This window comes from Neoarius graeffei, chromosome 5, assembly GCF_027579695.1.
Source record: "Neoarius graeffei isolate fNeoGra1 chromosome 5, fNeoGra1.pri, whole genome shotgun sequence".
In the NCBI taxonomy this organism is placed as follows: domain Eukaryota; kingdom Metazoa; phylum Chordata; class Actinopteri; order Siluriformes; family Ariidae; genus Neoarius; species Neoarius graeffei.
In genome coordinates this window covers 102,450,330-102,463,295 of record NC_083573.1, presented here as the reverse complement: position 1 = coordinate 102,463,295, position 12,966 = coordinate 102,450,330, and positions in this window count along the sequence as shown.

Sequence of the window (12,966 nt, the reverse complement as noted above, 5' to 3'; positions counted from 1 at the left end):
AAAATCAGCCAGAAAGGATGAAAAAAGAGAAATGGTCTGTGACACCACCTGACGAATAACTATTTTTGGGGTGTATTATGGTTATTACCTCCAATTTCTACCCATTGCTTGTTAAATTTGCACAACAGTAGGCAAAATGGATTCACAATTAGTGTTGCTTCGTAACTGGACAGGCTGGTATCACAGAAGTATGATTGACTTGGAGTTGCATTGCGTTGTTTTGGTGTTCCCTTCATTTTTGGAGCAGTGTATATTGCTCACCACACACACACACACACACACACACACACACACACACACACACACACACACACACACACATTGCACTTTCCCTTCATAGTCCCCACACAACAACCCATGGCACTTTTTTGCACTTTAAGCACTAAAGCACATTTGTTTGAAAAAAAGTGTAGTTACTGTTTGTTGCTAATGACTACTTACAAGGCATTCTTTGAAGAGTTCCTTAGGTTCCTCATGGAGAAATATTGGAAGCCCTCGAAGAGCAGCATCTTTGCGGTGCCTGAGGATGTCAGAGGTCTATGCCAAAAAAGAAAGCAGAAGAAAAGAGACGACATGGTTGGGTCACAAGAGTTGATAGTTCATAAACTTCCTAATAGTAAAAATCTTTTTACTTTCTAATTTATTTTCTTTCTATTCCCATAAATTAAAGATTTGTTTCAGCAACTACACTGCTCCAAAAAATAAAGGGAAGACCAAAAACAAAGCAATGCAACTCCAAGTCAATCATACTTCTGTGATACCAGCCTGTCCAATTAGGAAGCAACACTCATTGTGAATTCATTTTGCCTACTGTTGTGCAAATTTAACAAGCAATGGGTAGAAATTAGAGGTAATAACCAAAAAACACCTCAAAAATAGAGTTATTCTTCTGTGGTGGCCACAGACCATCTCTTTTTTCATCTTTTCTGGCTGATTTTTTGGTCACATGTGCATTTTGACAGTTTCACACCCCTGGAGGTACCGTGAGGCGGTGTCTATCACCCACTGAATTTGTTCAGCTAGTGGTACTCATCCAAGATGGCACATCAATGTGTGCTGTGGCAAGAAGGCTTGCTGTGTCCATCAGCACAGTGTCCAGAGCATGGAGGAGACGCCAGGAGACATGCCAGTACACCAGGGGACGTGGAGGAGGCCATAGGATGGTTTACAACCCAGCAGCGGGATTGCCATCTCCTTCTTTGTGCCAGGTGGCACAGGAGGAGCACTGCAAAATGAGCTTTGCAGGCCACTAATGTGCATGTTGATGCTCAAATGGTCAGAAACAGACTTCATGAGGAGGGTATGAGGGCCTAGTGTCCATACGTGGGGCCTATGCTTACAGAGCGGCACCCTGGGGAGCGATTTGCGTATACCAGAGAACATCAAAATTGGCACATTAGCCATTGGTGCCCTGTGCTTTTCACAAATGAGAGCAGGTTCACACTGAACACACATGACCGACATGACAAAGTCTGGAGATGCCATGGAGAATGTTATGCTGCCTACAACATCATTTGTGAAGGGCACAGGACGCCAATGGCGAATATGCCAATTTTGATGTTCTCTGGTATACGCAAACCCCACGGTGCCGCTCTGTAAGCATAGGCACCATGTGTGGACACCAGGCCCTCATACCCTCCTCATGAAGTCTGTTTCTGACCATTTCAGCAGAAACATGCACATCAGTGGCTTGCAAAGCTCATTTTGCAGGGCTCTGGTAGTGGTCTTCCTGTGGCAACTGGCACAAGGAAGGAGATGGTGATCCCGCTACTGGGTTGTAAACTGTCCTATGGCCTCCTCCACATCCCCTGATGAACTTGCATCTCTCCTGGCATCTCCTCCATGCTCTGGACACTGTGCTGGTGGACACAGCAAACCTTCTTGCCACAGCATACATTTGATGTGCCATCTTGGATGAGTACCACCAGCTGAGCAAATTCAGTGGGTGATAGACACCACCTCACGGTACCTACAGGGGTGTGAAACTGTCAAAATGCACATGTGACCAAAAAATCAGCCAGAAAGGATGAAAAAAGAGAAATGGTCTGTGGCCACCACAGCAGAATAACTATTTTTGGGGCGTTTTTTGGTTATTACCTCTAATATCTACCCATTGCTTGTTAAATTTGCACAACAGTAGGCAAAATGGATTCACAATGAGTGTTGCTTCCTAACTGGACAGGCTGATATCATAGAAGTATGATTGACTTGGAGTTGCATTGCTTTGCTTTGGTGTTCCCTTTATTTTTTGAAGCAGTGTAAGATATGTGCTTTGTTTTTTTAACCCGGTTTGAGCAGTCTTCCAAAAGGTAAGTATTTCAACCACAACATACTGTACCTCATCATGAAGCTTTGCCATGACATCATCCATAGCCTTTCCAAAGGCTGCTTTTCAGGCACGGTACAGACGAAGTAGTTTGGGAGTGTATTTGTCCACTGCAGCTCTGAATGTTGTCAATAGCATCTTGTTTGTGATGCGAAAAAACTCAGCATCAATCTATCAAATACACAAACCCACATATACAAAAGGTATAAGTCAAACAGTGGAAGGGTTCTCAGGATACAGACATGTGAACAGATGTCTACAGCAGTTAAAGAAAAGACCAAATTTGTAAATTCTTACCTGCTCTTTGAAAAATAAAGCGGGCCATCTGTTCTGCACTTCAATCACCATCGGCTGGTCATCAACAACCTCCCTTCTCCTCAGGGAAAAGGTCATTTCCATTGTTTCCCTTATGAATTTCTCATCTATTTTGGCCGTCTTCGATGCTTCCACCAAGAGCTTTCTTTGCTGTTCAAGTGAGGCATCATCCTAGCCTGGCTAACGCGACTTCAAAGCTCTCTGAGCTATTGGTCTGGCCATGATATTAAGCCCAACCGTTTCCCAGAGCCCGTGGTTGACCCGCCTCCCTGAAATGCCTCAGTTTGCTACTGGTCGAAGCCAGAAAAGGCTGTGACGAAGCTTAAACCAATCACATCACTCTTTCCTCTGACGTATGCGACGGGGCTAACTGGTAGATTAAACTCTTACCGAAGCCGGTCGGGAGCAAGGCGAAAACGTCCTTCCTTTCAATAAATACCTCCAGGGCTGCTCTTTGCTCCGTTTTCAATGAGAACTTCCCGTTGAATGCTTTCAATACAGCATCTATGCGTAATAGATGCGGAAGTGTGAATGAAGCGCTTCCGGCATAGATTCTGTAAACAATCTATGGCTTCCGGTCGCAGTTCTACTATGTCAGTGCCTTGAACACGCCTCTACCCAGGACCGTTGGAGATGCTCAAAGTTGATTGGTTCCCAATTTTTCGGGAGCTTGGAAGAGCTGTAGATAGCTTGCCTGGCCAGACTAAGCTCGCAACAGGCCCTCGTGTTGCGTCACGCTTAGGATGGGCGGGCCCAGGCTAGCATCATCCTGCTGATTTGGATGTTCAGGAAAATGGTTAATCTCACCATGCTTGGCCTTCTTCAGTGTGTATGGTCCAGTCTCTCCATCTGCCTTTCTTTTGCTATTAAGGGAAACTTCACTGCAACCAGCCAGCCGCAGCTTTGCTCTAAAGTTGTTGAACTTGTTCCTGATACTGCCAAGCCATCCATCATAACCATTGCCATCGACCTCTCTGAGGCATGGGTATTTGGTAATCAAAGCAACTGCAATGGATTCAACTTTGTGAGGCTCAGGATACGCTTTTATATCAAAAGCAGCATGGACAATTTTGTCAAGAATGTCTGTCTTAATGTCTCTTGTAACATCAATGCCTTTTTTGGTCTTCTCATATGCCTCATTGCCTTTTCTTAACTTCAGCTCAACATCAAGGGACAGAGCGGGGATAGGGAATGGAGAGGGCCACTCTGATGCACTGCACAAATTTCTTGAGGTGGTGGGCGAGGGGCTGGGTGAGGTGGCGGGTGAGGGGCCTTTGGAGGAGCTTAAGTTTGCAGTGTCGAGTGACGAGATGGATCCAAGGGACAGAAATAGATCTGAGGGATATTCATAAGCTGAATGCCCTTTCCACTCAATGTGTAGAATTGCACGTTCAGGTGGAAGTTCTGATATATGTGATAAATCGCAGCGGGCATTTTGGAATTCAGGGTCCTCAAATTGCAACTGGAAATCCCCCTGAAGTTGTAGTTTTTCTTTTATCAAATCCACAAGTGCATCCACCGACTCTGGCACTTGTGGAAGTTGGACACGTCTTGCTTCATCAGCAGATATTATTACTCTAAGCAACAGTGCCTATGAAACAGGAAACATTCAGGTTCAGGAAAATACACTGCTCCAAAAAATAAAGGGAACACCAAAGCAACGCAATGCAACTCCAAGGTCAATCATACTTCTGTGATACCAGCCTGTCCAGTTACGAAGCAACACTCATTGTGAATCCATTTTGTCTACTGTTGTGCAAATTTAACAAGCAATGGGTAGAAATTAGAGGTAATAACCAAAATACGCCCCCAAAATAGTTATTCGTCAGGTGGTGTCAGACCATTTCTCTTTTTTCATCCTTTCTGGCTGATTTTTTGGTCACATGTGCATTTTGACAGTTTCACCATGAGGTGGTGTCTATCACCCACTGAATTTGCTCAGGCAGTGCTACTCATCCAAGATGGCATATCAATGTGCGCTGTGGAAAGAAGGTTTGCCGTGTCCCAACTGCACACTGTATGAATAAAACCAATAGACAAACGTGGGCAATACAGCCTTACAGACACGCTACTATCCATATAACAGCTAAAAACAGACTATGACAACATGAACAACTTTGAGTCGTTTAATAGCTTTACTAGTTAATGATACGGCTAGTGCTAGATGGACAGACACAGACATGCCAACCCTGTATGATAGCAAACTGTAATGGTTGTTTTGAGATATTTGTCCATGTCTGCCAACGGCAGACATAATGCATGCAAAGCATGCATGGGGGGTTCCAAAGCGGGTTGTGTGCCCCCCTTTGGGCTCGGAAAATTTTACAAAATGCATTCAGAAATGGTGACCTCTGATGGCTTTTTACAGTGAAAATAAAGGGCAATCAGTACCATTTGAATACTTATAATATTAAATCATACAACTTCAGTTATTCTGTCAAACTTCAAAAATATTTGCAAATGAACATAAAAAATACTGTTTTTTTAGAATATATATTCTGAAAAGAAATCAAATGATTATCAAATAACTGAGAAAACTTTATTATATAACTTCAAGCAACAAGAAGTGTTTTCTCTCAAAAATGACAAATTACAAGATAAAAATATCAGCAATAAGTGTGTGTATGCATGTATTACTTTCAGTAGGTAATTTATTTTTAATTTTACTGATTCTATATTAATGTATTATTCATGTTATTTTACTTAGCTTTGATAATTATAAGTGCATTTTTTCTCTTTTCATTAACTGTTTAAAATTAATCAAAATGTAATCGCATCAGCTATCTATCTATCTATCTATCTATCTATCTATCTATCTATCTATCTATCTATCTATCTATCTATCTATCTATCTATACATGTGTGTGTGTGTGTGTGTGTGTGTGTGTGTGTGTGTGTGTGTGTGTAGAGAGAGTTTTGATTAATTTTCAACAATTTACACAAAAGAAAAAAAATTAAAAACGTGATTTTATCAATGTTTCTTTAATATTCATACATCTTGTAAGTTGTAGGCAAATACTAATAATTTTGCAAAAGCAACGAAAATACGAGTCGCTAACAACTGATTTACTATTCCATAACTTGATCACATAATAGACTAGAGATCTACAGACTTACCTTCGAAGCGATTTTGGAGTCGGGAAACATGGCTTTAAAGAGAGGCCCACTGTGATCAGCTGCGGCAATTGGCAGGTTGTGTTCCACGAGAAAATTTGTGAATAAAACTTCAGCTTTTGTCACGCTGTCAATCGAGGATCGATCAACGAACATCGAGGTGATCGTCTGGTTAGCACTTCCAGATTTGACCAAAGTTTGATGCGAGACAGAACTCACGTGTTGTCTGACATCGTAAACACCGGAATGTGCTACAGAGAAATGGACATTACATACGGTGCACAACGCATGACTCGCGGATTTTCCTGATTTTGTGATAACTGGATACAAGGTACTGTATTCCACTTTAAATGTTTGGTACACAGTCTTAGTTTTGCCAATCATTTTTCTTGCTTTTTTCGGCGGCAGGTCAGACGGATCAGCTGAACTGTCAGCCATTTTTTGCTTCTTCTAAAGTACAGAATGTGCGCGGGGCTCTTATTGGTCGAAATTTGATAAAATTGCTGAGGTTAACCAATCAGAGACCGTGTTTCTAAAGCATTGGCTGACATTCTAGTAATAGCACCCTCTGCCGGGAGACTGGGAAATCGCAAGTGTGGGAATTCTGGCGGCAAATTTGAAAATATCAATTATGAGCAAAAACTGTAATAATCGACTTCAAAGTCGTAATAGCGTAATTGGACCACCGAAACAGTAATGATTACGGGCAAACAGTAATGGTTTCCATGTCTACCTGAGACAGCTTGGCACTGGAACACTGCACTCAGCCACGGGCGCAGATAGAGGGGGAGACGGGGGGGATTCGTCCCACCCAGATTTAAATTCACCTCGTTCGGTCCCCCCCACTTATAGGGAGGAAAAAACGTCTATGCTGTCATTCTTTGCATAAGGCAAACCTCACGGAAAAATCAAAAGACTAATTACCATTCGGTTTATTGAGGTGCACAGCAGTATATACATAGTTGCAACTGCGCAGACTGCACAGGTTGCGAGCTCGAGCTTGGTTGCTATGGTTACCCACAACAAGTTTGACAGGCATATCGGGGACAGCGCCTCCTAGTTCAGGACCCCAACACGGCATGATGAAGGGTGCCAAAAGGCAGAAAACGATTGCATCGTTTAAAAAAAAAAAAAACTGACTGTAAGTAAACTGTGCCTTACTTTATCATATCACCTTGCAATTTTTTGATAGTCTGTTCAAAGTAATGTCGTAGTGAAAGTAAAATCATACGGAATAGAGAAGCCTTTCTGGTAGCCTCCTTCTTTCGGTGGTAGCCTGTAGATACAGTGCTCAGAAGGCAGTTTTAATGTTTAATCTGGCGTTCCCTGCCATAATTTCAGCGAGCATATTGTTTCATAAGGAAACTTTGCGAAGAGTTGTTGACTGACTGCCACTGACGCAACACACAGGCATAGTTAGAAAGTCAGGATGCACTGGTTTACACTTTACACACACACATGTAGCCCAGCCTCTCGCTATGTTTAACAGTTGGAACTTAGCGGTTTTAAAACTAGTTTTGCAGTTTTGCAATTTCTGTGCGTGATGATAATGTGTAAACTTTGGATTTCCATAGGCTGTGTTAAAATGTTATCATTGTCCTGGCCTGCAGGTAGTTCCTGGTGATGGCAGTGAGGGAGGTGAAATAACACTACCGTTCAAAAGTTTGGGGTCACCCAGACAATTTTGTGTTTTCCATGAAAAGTCACACTTTTATTTACCACCATAAGTTGTAAAATGAATAGAAAATATAGTCAAGACATTTTTCTGGCCATTTTGAGCATTTAATCGACCCCACAAATGTGATGCTCCAGAAACTCAATCTGCTCAAAGGAAGGTCAGTTTTATAGCTTCTCTAAAGAGCTAAACTGTTTTCAGCTGTGCTAACATGATTGTGCAAGGGTTTTCTAATCATCCATTAGCCTTCTGAGGCAATGAGCAAACACATTGTACCATTAGAACACTGGAGTGATAGTTGCTGGAAATGGGCCTCTATACACCTATGTAGATATTGCACCAAAAAACAGACATTTGCAGCTAGAATAGTCATTTACCACATTAGCAATGTATAGAGTGTATTTCTGATTAGTTTAAAGTGATCTTCATTGAAAAGAACAGTGCTTTTCTTTCAAAAATAAGGACATTTCAAAGTGACCCCAAACTTTTGAATGGTAGTATATATATATATATATATATATATATATATATATATATATATATATATATATATATATATATATATATATATATATATATTATGGCATGCCGTTCAGGAAATTAATCTTTGAATATATTGAATGAATCCCCGAATATATTGAATGAAACATTGAATATATGGAATGAATCCCCGAATATATTGAATGAAACTTTTAATATATTGAATGAATCCCCGAATATATTGAATGAAACTTTGAATATATGGAATGAATCCCCGAATATATTGAATGAAACTTTTAATATATTGAATGAATCCCCGAATATATTGAATGAAACTTTGAATATTGAGGTATTTCACTCACATGACCAAGTCATGTGATGCTGCCATTTTGGACGGCACGGCTCGAATCAGTTTGAATGCGAGGAAGGCGACAAACGAAAAACATAAAAGAAAAAGGAGCGAGATGCAGAAAACACCTTCACTATCCAGTGATGTAGGGCATTTACAGGGCGAGCAGAGGGAGAGGTATTTGCAAAAATTGAGGTTAGCAGGCTTAGAGAACGACGTTTACCTGCTTCCACCAGGATTGTTCACTGACGTACGGAAGTACACGAAGCCCTCGTCTTTACCTGACTTCGGCCCACATGATCTGTATACCTATGTCGTTAAAAACCTATCGCCATACACAGGTATTGATCTGAAAGCGTATACGAGTTTGGATGCCTACAAATATTTTGTGTCAGGCTGGGTAACATGCCTACATCAGCGGGTCGTCCCTGGAGCCGGTGGTCGCCATCTGATTACAGCTAAGGTTTGTTCACATTTTCATTTACTTTCGGTCCTCAGTATAAACAAAATGTTATTAAATGTCATTGAAATAACTTCTTAGTCTGTTGAGACATGGCCTATTATAAATTTGCTGTTACCAGGCAATGACTAAGAACTGTATTATTAGGGTCGGTGTAGTTGTAGCAGTGTATTAGCAACTAGCTGTTAGCACTAGCTAATGTCAACAACATCGTAGCTGGTATGTTACTGTAGCAATATTTACGTTCAGTCATTTGGATGACTGTTAAAACCTTTCAGTCTCAAGTTTTTCCTTTACTGGATTTACTAGTTTACTGAGCTAGCACGCTCGGCCAAGCCGGGAGCCATCGCGCGCTCTCCGGCCAAGCTGGGAGCCATCACGCGCTCTCCGGCCAAGCCGGGAGCCATCGGGCGCTCTCCGGCCAAGCCGGGAGCCATCGCGCGCTCTCCGGCCAAGCCGGGAGCCATCGCGCGCTCGCCGGCCAAGCCGGGAGCCATCGCGCGCTCTCCGGCCAAGCCGGGAGCCATCGCGCGCTCGCCGGCCAAGCCGGGAGCCATCGCGCGCTCGCCGGCCAAGCCGGGAGCCATCGCGCGCTAGCTCAGTAAACTAGTAAATCCAGTAAAGGAAAAACTTGAGACTGAAAGGTTTTAACAGTCAACCAAATGACTGAACGTAAATATTGCTACAGTAACATACTAGCTACTGTTGTTGACATTAGCTAGCTTGCCGTCCAAAATGGTGGACACCGGGGCGTCACGTGACCCTGTGACATCAGGTGAAATACCTCAATATGGAATGAAACTCTGAATATATGGAATGAATCCCCGAATATATTGAATGAATCCCCGAATATATTGAATGAAACTGATTATATTGAATGAATCCCCGAATATATTGAATGAAACTGAATATATGGAATGAATCCCCGAATATATTGAATGAAACTCTGAATATATTGGATGAATCCCCGAATATATTGAATGAAACTCTGAATATATTGAATGAATCCCCGAATATATTGAATGAAACTCTGAATATATGGAATGAAACTTGGCTGACGTCATGAAGGCACTGCCGCCGTCCTGCAGCAAAAAATGAGTCAGTCGGCTCGGGATTTGGTTGCGGCTCTATTAAACAATAAAGACATTGTTAACACTCTGGCGAATGCTTGTGGTTTTATTAGTGTTTACTTCTTTTATGTGCAACGAAGCTACGGTGACAGTCATTTCCCTCGTGGATCATATTTGTATAACGGTATTTTCTGTATATAAAACTGATTTGTAAATTTTGTTTGTCGAGTTTTACAGCGTTTCTCAATATACTCTAATACTCTCCTCTCAGAGTTTTTCTTGGGACCTGTTGTCTTTCTACCGAGCTGTGGGAGCGGGGGCAGAATACAAAGTAGTTTCATTCCATATATGCAAGGTTTCATTCCATATATTCAAAGGTTCATTCAATATATTCAGGGATTCATTCAATATATTCAGAGTTTCATTCAATATATTCGGGGATTCATTCCATATATTCAGAGTTTCATTCAATATATTCGGGGATTAATTCAGTATATTCAAAGTTTCATTCTATATATTCAAAGTTTCATTCAATATATTCGGGGATTCATTCAATATATTCAAAGTTTCATTCAATATATTCAGAGTTTCATTCAATATATTCGGGGATTCATTCCATATATTCAAAGTTTCATTCAATATATTCAGAGTTTCATTCAATATATTGGGGGATTCATTCCATATATTCAGAGTTTCATTCAATATATTGAGGGATTCATTCAATATATTCAGAGTTTCATTCAATATATTCGGGGATTCATTCCATATATTCAGAGTTTCATTTAATGTATTCGGGGATTCATTCCATATATTCAGAGTTTCATTCAATGTATTTGGGGATTCATTCAATATACCTATTCAAAGTTTCATTCAATATATTCGGGGGTTAATTCAGTATATTCAAAGTTTCATTCTATATATTCAAAGTTTCATTCAATATATTCGGGGATTCATTCAATATATTCAGAGTTTCATTCAATATATTCAAAGATTAATTTCCTGAACGGAATCATTTGCTGACAGCTCAGTCCCCCCCAGTTCAAAAATCCTATCTGCGCCCCTGCGCTCAGCTAACAAACATTACATGACGCATGGTCATTGTACACACCAAAATTAGAAATACCGCGCTGGTTAAATAAGAGGGCCGTATACTGTACCACAGATGCACTGACTGTTTATATATGAGATAAACAAACAGTCAATATGGTCCGTAACATTCCTGCAGGAATTCGGTCCGAAATTTAGCTAACTTTAACATATTAGATAGCCCAATAGCAAACACTGGGTCAAAACTAGCACATGTATCGAAATCTTGTCATTCATAAAAACGCACGCAGACCTTTTAAATTATTTCTTGAGTAGGACACAATGTTATATACATGCTTACAGCCTGGTAAAAAACTTACATTTTCAAAGTTTGGCCATCCTGCAGGTCAAGTGGAAAGAACTTCCACCGGAGAGAGAACCACGTTGCCCAGCCCTTGCATTTGGGAGAGGAAACCTCGTGTCTTGGTCATTAAGAGCATGCGCTGAATAAACACCTGTGGCAATTATGTATTTTCAATTCAGATTATACAGTATTGTATATTTACACATCATTGAGATGCACCCTATTAGTTTGATGTGGATTTTTCTGTTCGTTAATAATTATTCATACACTGAAAAAAAAAGTCATTGAATTTACTTAATTTTAATGTGTACATCGGTCCCACAAAATCCAATTGTGTAAGCTTAAAATAACTTTAACCTTACACAATAACATTAACAGGATGAAATCACTTTAAGCTTACACAATTGGATTGTGTGGGACCAATGTATGCATTAAAATTAAGTAAATTCAATGACTTTTTTTCAGTGTATTTTCTTGTCGATTCAATTATGAATATGGAATTACTTGAACAAAGTGTAATTCTATTTTTTACAGTGTACCTAGATTACACAGTAATTACATTCAACATCAATCTGCTAACACAGTGACAGTGGAAATGACATAGAGTCATCCCGAACGTCAACATTTACCTCAGATGTGTTGAAAAATTAGAATGAAAACACTTAAATTACACTGCAATTACACTTAACATCAAACTGCTAACACAGTGACAGTGGAAATGACACAGAATTATGTACAATGTTAACATTTATCTCATATGTTGAAAAATTAATAGAAAAATACCTACATTACACTGTAATAACATTTAGCATCAAACTGCTATCACAGTGACAGTGGAAATGACACAGAGTCATCCCGAACGTCAACATTTACCTCAGATGTGTTGAAAAATTATTACGAAAATACTTAAATTACACTGTAATAACGTTTAGCCTCAAATTGCTAACACAGTGACAGTGGAAATGACACAGAGTCATCCACAACCTCACATTTACCTCAGATGTGTTGAAAAATTCTTACAAAAATACTTAAATTGCACTGTAATTACACTTACCATAAAAAACTGCTAACACAGTGACAGTGGAAATGACACAGAGTCATCCAGAACGTCAAATTTTACCTCAGATGTGTTGAAAAATCATTACGAAAAAACTTAAATTACACTGTAATTACACTCAACATCAAACTGCTAACACAGTGACAGTGGAAATGACATAGAGTCATCCACAACGTCACATTTACCTCAGATGTGTTGAAAAATTCTTACAAAAATACTTAAATTGCACTGTAATTACACTTACCATAAAAACTGCTAACACAGTGACAGTGGAAATGACACAGAGTCATCGAGAACGTCAAATTTTACCTCAGATGTGTTGAAAAATCATTACGAAAATATTTAAATTACACTGTAATTACACTTAACATCAAACTGCTAACACAGTGACAGTGGAAATGACATAGGTTCATCCCAAACGTCAACATTTACCTCAGATGTGTTGAAAAATTATTACGAAAATACTTAAATTACACTGTAATTACACTTAATGTCAATCTGCTGTTAGGGTTTTGCTGGGATTCGAACGTGGTTCGTTGGTGTGATGATCCAGCAAACCCCCACTAGGCCACCAGGGGAATGACTCAAATGCAGAGGCGTGAGGCAGAAGTAGAAAAAGTAACAAAAGGTTTATTTATACTATGTACACTATATACAATCCAGGGCAAAAAAAAAACAAAACAAAGAGTATAATTCAAAAAGAAAAACGCAAAAATGCAAAAGCTCAGAA